This window comes from Lissotriton helveticus, chromosome 8 (assembly GCF_964261635.1).
Source record: "Lissotriton helveticus chromosome 8, aLisHel1.1, whole genome shotgun sequence".
NCBI lineage: Eukaryota > Metazoa > Chordata > Amphibia > Caudata > Salamandridae > Lissotriton > Lissotriton helveticus.
In genome coordinates, this window is record NC_136069.1 from 966,305,214 (window position 1) to 966,315,682 (window position 10,469).

The window sequence follows — 10,469 nt, forward strand, 5'->3', positions numbered from 1 at the left end:
CCCAGCAAGGTGATTCCCCCAATGAACATTTGGCCTGGTTGACAGATTTTTTAAATACCTATAATGTAAAGCAAACCACTTTTTGCCAATATATTTTGTTGGGCGATTTTAATGTGCATTTATGTAGCGAGAATTGTTTTTTAATTGATCATGATGGTCCTGATTTCACATCCCCGCAGCATTTTGAGCATACCCACAAGGGGGAAGCTTTAGAAAAACTCCTGTCTACAAACGACCTGTATGAAGCAGGGTTTTTTGACAAAAGCACACGCATACCCACGTATGTGGGCAGGGATTGTGAAACAATAATTGATTATATTTTTCTCTCTCCGGGACTTTTAAAATATGTTATCGCTTATAATGCTATACCGTCGTCTTTTAGTGACCACAACCCAGTGATGATTGAGCTGGTAGATGGTTTTTCCTTTTTAAATAAAACAGTTCTGCCACAGGCAGTAGTGGAAGTTAAGGCTAAAGATCAGGGGAGGAGGTTAAACTGGAGCAAAGTTGTGCCGGAGGAGTTTTTCAACACCATCACTAGTAAGGCTGCACATGACTTAAACATCTGTGGGGATGTCCTCTCTAGTGGGGAGGAAGTCATTACTTCATATGCAGTTGTTTGCTCACAGGTGGCGAAAGAACTTACTATTAACAATTGACCAGCAAAAAAAAAAAAGCGCAAATGGGCTGGTTCGATCATAATTGCACTAAATCCCATAACCGCCTTAAAAAAGCTCTTCAGGAGCGACCCAGAGATAAAGTTCGGGTAGCCCAGCTCAGAAGAGAGTACTCAAAAACTGTGCAGCATTTCCTAACGTTTTGAGCCCAGCTGCCAAGTGTGTGTCTCAAACCCGAAAATCGGGCAAACCGCTTTGGACCTGCATAAAAACACACACTTTTTGGAGCCTCTGGCTGGAGGAATCTGACCACTTCCTTAAGCTTAAGACCTTATCAGCCCATGAGAGCATCCTGTGACCTTTGGAAGAGTCCTGTGGTGTTGCTGGTACCCTGAATTCCTGCAGCGTTTTTCCGGGTTCTGGGGCTGCCAAACGCAGCATTTCCCAGCTTTTTGAACCCTGTTGCCAAGTCTGTGTCTCGTCCACAAAAACTAGGCAAACCACTTTGGAACTATGTAAAAACTCACACTTTTGAAACCTCTGGCCGGAGGAATTTGTCCACTTCCTTACAGCTTGATACCTTTGAGCCCCTGGGAGTGTCCTGTGACCTTTGGAAGAGTCATGTGGTTTTTCTAGCTCCCCAAAGTCAAGCAGCACATTTCTGTGCTCCGGGGCCACAAAATGCAGCATTTCCCAGCGCTTTGAACCCTGCTGCCAAGTCTGTGTCTTGACCTCAAAAACCGGGCAAACCGCTTTGGAACCGTGTAAAAAAGCTAACTTTTGGAGCCTCTGGCTGGAGGAATTTGACCCCTTCCTTACAGCTTGAGACCTTTGCGCTGCTAGGAGTGTCCAGTGACGTTTGGAAGAGTCATGTGGTTTTCTGACTCCCTGTAGTCAGGCAGCAAGTTTAACATTCTGGGGCCGCCAAATGCAGCATTTCCCAGCGTTTTGAGCTCTGCTGCCAAGTCTGTGTCTCGTTCCCGAAAACCGGGCAATCCGCTTTGGACTTCTGTAAAAACACACACTTTTGGAGCCTCTGGCTGGAGGAATTTGATCACTTCCTAACAGCTAGAGACCTTTGAGCCCCTGGGAGTGTCCTGTGACCTTTGGATGATTCATTTGGTTTTTCTGGCTGCCCGAAGTCAAGCAGCAAGTTTCCCAGCCCAAGGACAGACAAATACAGCATTTCCCAGCGTTTTGAGCCCTGCTGCCACTTGTGTGTCTCGTTCCCGAAAACCGGGCAAACGTCGTTGGACCCGTATATAAACGCACACTTTTGGAGCTTCTGGCTGGAGAAGTTTGATCACTTCCTTACAGCTTGAGATCTTTGTGCACCTGGGAGCGTCCTGTGACCTTTGGAAGATTTGTGGGTTTTCTTGCTCCCCGAAGTCAAGCAGTACGTTTCCGGGCTCCGGGGCTGCCTAATGCAGCATTTCACAGCATTTTGAGCCCTGCTGCCAAGTCTGCTTGACTTCGGGGACACACACTTGGCAGCTGGGCTCAAAACGTTAGGAAATGCTGCATTTGGTGGCCCGGAGCCCGGAACCAAGCTGCCTGACTTCGGGGATCCAGAAAACCACATGACTCTTCAAAAGGTCCCAGGATGCTCCCAGGGGCTCAAAGGTTTCAAGCTGTAAGGAAGTCGTCAAATTCCTCCTGCCCGAAGCTTTAAAAGTGTGCTTTTATATGAAGGTCCAGAGACGTTTACCTGGTTTACAGGAATGAGACACACACTTGGCAGCATGGCTCAAAACGCTGGGAAATGCCACATTTGGTGGCCCCGGTTCCCAGAAACCTTTCTGCCTGACTTCGGGGAGCCAGAAAAACCACATGACTCTTCCAAAGGTCACAAGACGGTCCTAGGGGCTCAAAGGTCTCAAGTTGTAGGGAAGTGGTAAAATTCCTCCTGTCTGACGCTCCAAAAGTGTGCATTTTTATGCATGTCCAAAGTGGTTTGCCAGGTTTTCGGTGTCGAGACACAGACTTGGCAGCAGGGTTCAAAACGCTCGGAAATGCTGCATTTGGCGTCCTCGGAGCCGAGAAACGTGCTGCCTAACTTCAGGGAGCCAGAAAAACCACATGACTCTTCCAAAGGTCACAGGACGCTAATAGGGGCTCAAAGGTCTCAAACTGTAAGGAAGTGGTCAAACTCCTCCAGCCAGAAGCTCCAAAAGTGTTTCATTTTTAATCAGGTCCAAAGGGGCTTGCCAGGTTTTTGGTGTGAAGACACAGACTTGGTAGCAGGGCTCTAAATGCTGGGATATGCTGCATTTGGTGGCCCCGGAGCCCGGAAACGTGCTGCTTGACTTTGGGGAGCCAGAAAAACCACATGACACCTACAAAACTCACAGGACGCTACCAGGGGCTCAAAGGTCTCAAGTTGTGAGGAAGTGGTCAAATTCCTCCAGCCAGAGGCTCCAAAAGTGTGTGTTTTTACACAGGTCCAAAGAGGTTTGCCCGGTTTTCGGGAATGAGAAACAGACTTGGCAGCAGGGCTCAAAACGCTGGGAAATGCTGCATTTGGCGGCCCCCGAGAACGGAAATGTACTGCTTGAATTCGGGGGGTGAGAAAAACCACATGACTCTTCAAAAGGTCACAGGACACTTCCAGGTGCTCAAAGGTCTCAAGCTGTAAGGAAGTGGTCAAACTTCTCCAGCCAGAAGCTCCAAAAGTGTGTGTTTTTGGGCGGATCCAAAGAAGTTTGCCCGGTTTTCAGAAACAAGACACACATTTGGCAGCAGGGCTCAAAACGCTGGGAAATGCTGCATGTGGCGTCCCCGGAGCCCAGAAATTTGCTGCTTGACTTCCAGGAGCCAGAAAAACCACATTACTCAATTCAATTCAAATGATCTTTATTCGGAATTTAGTAAATCCATAAAAGTACATACAGAATGAAAATACATTTTAAAAACAGATTAAAAACACATATATAAAAATTAAAAACAGATTAACCAATGGGATTTAAGCAGCATGTGTAATGTAAAGTGCAATGTGCATAATATATGAAATACAAAATGCATAGTAGAGGAAGAGCATTAATCTATTAGTATACATAATCTCAAAATTCAATTTGTATTCTCCCACAAGATTTATTTAATTCAAAGCACGTATACCATTAAATCTATAGTCAATTTATAGTAGAATAATAAAGTGCTCAAAATACATGAGATGGCATAGTACTATTATCCATTAACCATATTCCATACTTGCCCTCGATCTCACACAAGCTTTTATGAAGCAACTTACAGTATATATGACTTCATCTGTGTGCAACATTTGCAAGAATTTTAATGCATGAATGGAATCTCGAATGTCATATTTACGAAGAATCGGCCTTAAATATTGACAGGTATACAATTTGTAGTGGCCACAAAAGAAGAGATAGTGCAATAAACTTTGTTTACCGCCATGAAAACAAGGACAGTCCAACTCTTCTAATTTTTTGTTATAGCCAATGGGGAAGCTGAGCAAATTAACTATGCTTCCATCCCGAAACCTGAATAAAAGGCTCCGATTCCATCTACCTATAGAGATTGACATGTATCTTAAAGGATTGTTCAAATTTTCAATACCTGGGTCAATAATGCACAAATATCTAGTGACAACTGGTTTAGAGGATTCTGATCTCATTCGATCCTCATTATATAAGTCCAGCAATGCCCGTTTAATACTGTTCTTATGAGCGGGTACAATAGAATCAGGGGAGCTAAATAAAGATCCTTGACCCACGCTCAGCAGACTGTTTTTGACTGCATTCAACCAGGGTATATGATGAGATCTATCACTTAACAGACAGTCTGATATTATACTGCGCGTTAAGGATGCTGCTGGATTTAGCCATATTTTAATCCAAAAAAGCGCAGGCCTTGACTTAATAAAATCGACAATATATGGCAGCCTTAGTTCATTGTGACAAATAAATGTAGGTGCACAAGGAACTCCCCCCAGTACCCTCCTGCAGAATCGATTTTCCTCCAACTGGAGGGCCATGCTGTTACAATAACCCCACACTTCAGCTCCATAAGTCCCAGTTGGCCGGCATTGGGTACGATAGATATTGAGGAGGGGGGTAACAACATCAGCCTGTTTTGGTTGACGGAGGGATAAAATTGAATTAATTGACTTGCCAATTTTATTTCTCGCATGGGCAGCGTGTGGCTGCCATGAGCCTGAGTTAGAGAATAACAACCCTAGGTAAGGAAAAGTGCTGGTGCATTTTAAGGTGTTGTTACCAGATTTAATGGATGTGATATTATACTTTTTTAGTCCACAATTCATAATAAAAGATTTTTTAAAATTGGTGTTTAGACCAAGATCGGACATAAAAGCAACAAACCCAGAGATTAAAATGCGTAAAGCATTCGGTGTACGCCCCATTAATACTGCGTCATCCGCATAAAGTAGGGTAGTAATGGGGGAACCATTTATAATTGGAACGTCCTTAGTGATCTTACTCAAAGTGCTACTCAACCCATTGATATATAAAATAAAAAGCAGTGGGGCGAGTACGCAGCCCTGTCTAACTCCTCTGCTAATAGGGACATCATTGGATAAAGCACCATCATTATTAATTCGTACTCTCGCTTTTAAGTCCCTATGTAAATAAGAAAGAAAATACACCAGTGAGTCATCCAAACCATAATCAAGCAAAAGTGACCACAACCTAGAACGATTAACAAAATCAAACGCAGAGCTCAAATCCATGAAACCTAAATAAAGAGGGGATTTTTTAACAATGATATATTTAGCCATAATCAAATTTAAATTTAAACATTGTTCAATGGTGCCTACTTGGCTTCTGAAGCCCTGTTGACTACAATGAAGAACATTGTTGTCCTCCGCCCAATCCCTTATCCGTTTAAAAATTACCCTTCCAAGTACTTTTAACGTGTTATCGATCAGTGAGATCGGACGGTAACAGACGGCATCCGACCTGTCACCTTTTTTAAATATAGGTACGATGACACTGTTCGACCAGGATTCGGGAATTGAGCTATCATTCAGGTTATTAAATAAGTTGCATAATAGAGGGGCCCAAAAATTAATTTCTGATTTAATCTGATCAATTGACAGGCCGTCCGGGCCAGGGGCTTTATTGCTAGCGCTATCAATAATAGCATCCTCGACCTCTGATAATAAAAAGGTCAGAGGTTCAGCGCTATTAGATAGAGAGACAGTATCTAAGGGAGTGGCTGATATGGCGTAAATTTGGGAGAAATGCTCTACCCACGCCTCACTCGTTATATTACTATTAATTGGATTGATGTTAGAACCAAAAGATCTTAAGGACTTAACTTCTCTCCAGAAACCTGTTGTGTCCTTTAGTGTGGCAGTTCGCGTGAGAGATTCCCAGTGATTAATCACTAGGGCCTCGGATCTAGTTCGTAAGGCAATTTTATATTTTGATCTTAATTCTCTCACGAGTGGAGCATCCCTTGGGTTGGTATTTAAGGCTGCCCTCAAGTCCCTATTGGCCCTAGAACAAGAGGAATCAAACCAGCGGGGACCATGGGATGTATTCTGCCTAACGGGTTTGGAAGATTCTGTTTTAATGGCCCCACATAAATCACCAAAGGCGCCAACCACCTCATTACTAGGACTTGTGTATGACAGGCAAATTTCTACTGTCTCAGGATGTTTTTTAATTACTCTGGATAGAATCTCTTTATTATCAACTCCCTTCCATACTAGTCTCAATCTATCCGTTGATAAAGCCAGATTTTGAGGCCCAGCCTCTGACTTTGCTGCAACCTTTGAGGTCTGTGGATTGTGTAAATATATTCTAAGCGGATAGTGGTCACTGTAAGCGGAACAGATGACTTCTGCTTTTAAAATTATATCGCTTAGAGTTGGGCATGTAAATATGTAATCTATCGTTGAAGCACAGCCCTGACCTATGAAAGTGGGGGTTGTTATATTATTTGCACTAGTACCTGCGATTTCCATTACATTTACTAGTTCACGGGAAGCTATATGGTTTTTCAGTTCCTCACCGTTTTTACATAGTGGGCTGTTACGATACATATGGGCGTTAAAGTCCCCTCCAATGCAGATACCATCAAAGGGCCCATACTTTTGCCCTCCCATAATTTCATCTATAAAATTAAACAGTAACGTAAAATTACCATTAGGACGGCTAACAAAGTCATTGTTATAAAAATTAATAATACATAATTTCAATCTGTTAATGTACTTCATAGCCATAAAACAACAATTACCCGGTGTAGGGATCAATTTAGTTTGCACCCCGGATTTTATTTTGGACCAGATAGATAAGCCCCCACTTGGTCGTCCCATGTGAGAAGGGGAAGCTTTATGATTGTAACAACAGAAACCCTCCATTGTTGGTGACGTTGTACTCCAAGTTTCTTGTAGCATCAATATATCGCAGTTATTATCAACCCAATTAAGCCATTCTGTAATTTTCAATTTGGATTTTAAACCTGCTATATTCCAGCTGACAAGAGATAATTCTGAATCCAAAGACAATTGGTTATGAGTCGGGGGTGTTTGACTCAGAGCAGTTCGAGGCAAAGATTGTGAAACAGTCTGGAGTTCAGGTGTTGGTGTCAGAGATAATTCGACAGAAGTAGTCAGAGAAGGTCAGTCTTGCATATCCAGATCCGAAAGAGGTGCAAATCTATTATACATTTGAAATGGAAATGGGGGGGGTTGAAATTGCATAGGCGGTGGCCGGAAATGCATAGGTGGTGGTTGGAAATGCATTAATGACGGTTGAAATTGCACAAAAGGAGGACGAGGTTGTGTTGCCATTTGTCTATAGAAATAACTCAAGGGTAACATAGTTGCAACAGTAGAAATGGTAGAATAGTTGCTATTTCTATTAAGGAGGTTTCTTACAGTCCCTGGATTTTTAAAATTAAGAACTATACAGTCACCTTCCTTGTCCTTGAGTAAAGGCCCGACCCACGATACCCTGCGGGCCGATATAATCTCTCTTGAAATGTCAAATCCAGCACCTTTGTGCTTATTCAGCCAGTCTATGCACTTATTCCGCAATTGCACCCATGATTCCCCCTGGTCCTCCCTCAACGGCGGTACTCCTGCTAGGACCAAAACAAAAGGACAAGCCTCCGGTGGCAAATATAAGGCTGGCCCTTGGTGTTTAAAAGGTTTACTTATCCCTTGTGGGCCAGTGCCCACATTGTTATTGGCAGCAGTTGGTCTTGATACTGTTGTGGATTTGTTTGGACCATTATTGCAGTTAGAAACAGGGATGTTAGAAATTGATGGAATAGTAGTTTTTCTAGGAGCAGGTATGGGAGTCGATTTTGTGGGTAAATTGGATGTGTTCAGAGTTAGCCCTCTGTTAGTAGATCGGGGTTGAATGATAGGTGGTGCAATAGACGGAGGTAATGATCCAGGATTGCTCAAAACCCCACCCAAAGAGCTGGTAATCTCCTGTTTCTTTGATAACAATGTATTGTTTGCAGTTTCCAATTCCTTTAAGAGGCGATCAGCTCTGATTTGGTCCAGGATGACAGACCCCTTCCTTTTTATTTCTCCATTCTTGACCAGGTTATCTAATCTGTCCAGTCTTTTAAAAACGTTATTAAACTGATTGATCATTTGCTTTTCTAAACGGTTAAAAATAGTATCCACTATGGTTTCTATAAGGTTCCCATTCTGTCTTGAGAGATTATAATTATCTCCCATTAATGCTGTTTGAGTCCATATGGTTTTAGAATTCCCACTAGAGTGAGTGGTGGTTGCAGTAGAAATACTGTCCCTGCCAGAGGAGTCTTTGTCTTCCGTAAGGACAATTTGTTCCCCCGAAGATTTATTTTTATTCCACAGACTTTGAGGTGTGGGCTGATTCTTGTGGATTACGGGCTGTTTCCTTTTATTAGCACTTTGCTTGGTTATGGCTCTTTTACGTTTTTCCCCTCCCTGTTTATTACTACTAGAATCAGTACTATCCAGGGTAATAACATCGTCCTGGGAAGCTGTTATAATAGTAGAGACACTTTCTGTCAGCAGGGATACTGGGGATGTTGGTATCAGTACCGGCTTAGAGATTACTACCGCTGGTGTTAAAGAGGCGGGGTCAGGTGCTATATAAGTAACGGTATTTTCATCATCCAAAATAGTTGGCACATTAACAGAAGGATGTGATGGTTTTACCACAATTACTTCAGGGGTTATGTATATGTCTCCATTTATACAACTTGTACCACTTGTTATACTCGATTTGTTGTTGATAGTAAGGGAACCCATCGAGAACCTCCTTTCAGTCTCCACAATTTCGTTAAAAGCAGTTTCAATCAATGTCTCAAAGGATGTGATGAGGGAGACAGAGGTGTCTACACCCTGGGGTAATACGTCAGTATTATTACTATCACCCATTTTATAGTCCAAGTTAGATGCTCACCTTTGAGTAGAATGTTGAATGTTAGAGGGGTGGCCCGCCCGTCCACTGCAGTCCACTGACGGCCACAGACGGCCCCGCCCTTGTCCCGGGCTTCTCCCGCGCGCGACTCGCGGGGCGAGAGGGGGTGTCAGCCTTTTACAGGCGCCTCCGGGCGCTCCTCGGTCATCACCGGCGTGCTCCCGCCCCAGGGGCTGCTGGGGAGTGTGGTCCGCTGGTCGCGCTGCCTCGCGCTGCCTCCCGGCGTTCTGCTGCGCTTTCTGCTGCGCCGTCGTTCCCCTCACGGCTCTGGAACACAATGGTGAGTTTTAGGTGTTCCCCCGCTGGGCTCCCGGGGGGTCAGCCTTTTACAGGCGCCTCCGGGCGCTCCTCGGTCGTCACCGGCGTGCTCCCGCCCCAGGGGCTGCTGGGGAGTGTGGTCCGCTGGTCGCGCTGCCTCGCGCTGCCTCCCGGCGTTCTGCTGCGCTTTCTGCTGCGCCGTCGTTCCCCTCACGGCTCTGGAACACAATGGTGAGTTTTAGGTGTTCCCCCGCTGGGCTCCCGGGGGGTCAGCCTTTTACAGGCGCCTCCGGGCGCTCCTCGGTCGTCACCGGCGTGCTCCCGCCCCAGGGGCTGCTGGGGAGTGTGGTCCGCTGGTCGCGCTGCCTCGCGCTGCCTCGCGCTGCCTCCCGGCGTTCTGCTGCGCTTTCTGCTGTGCCGTCGTTCCCCTCACGGCTCTGGAACACAATGGTGAGTTTTAGGTGTTCCCCCGCTGGGCTCCTGGGGGGTCAGCCTTTTACAGGCGCCTCCGGGCGCTCCTCGGTCGTCACCGGCGTGCTCCCGCCCCAGGGGCTGCTGGGGAGTGTGGTCCGCTGGTCGCGCTGCCTCCCGGCGTTCTGCTGCGCTTTCTGCTGCGCCGTCGTTCCCCTCACGGCCCTGGAACACAATGGTGAGTTTTAGGTGTTCCCCCCACATTACTCTTCGAAAGGTCACAGGACGCTCCCAGGAGCTCAAAGGTCTCAAGCTGTAAGGAAGTGTTCAAATTCCTCCAACCAGAGGCTCCAAAAGTGTGCGTTTTTACACAGGTCCAAAGCGGTTTGCTGGGTTTTCGGGGTCGAAACACGGACTTGGCAGCAGGGCTCAAAATGCTGGGAAATGCTGCATTAGGCGGCCCCGGAGCCCGGAAACGTACTTCTTGACTTCGAGGAGCCAGAAAAACTACGGCTCTTCCAAAGGTCACAGGACGCTCCCAGGTGCTCAAAGGACTCAAGCTGTAAGGAAGTGGTCAAACTTCTCCAGCCAGAAGCTCCAAAAGGGTGCGTTTATATACAGGTCCAACGACGTTTGCCCGGTTTTCAGGAACGAGACACACAAGTGGCAGCAGGGCTCAAAACGCTGGGAAATGCTGTATTTGTCTGTCCCTGGGCTGGGAAACTTGCTGCTTGACTTCGGGCAGCCAGAAAAACCAAATGAATCATCCAAA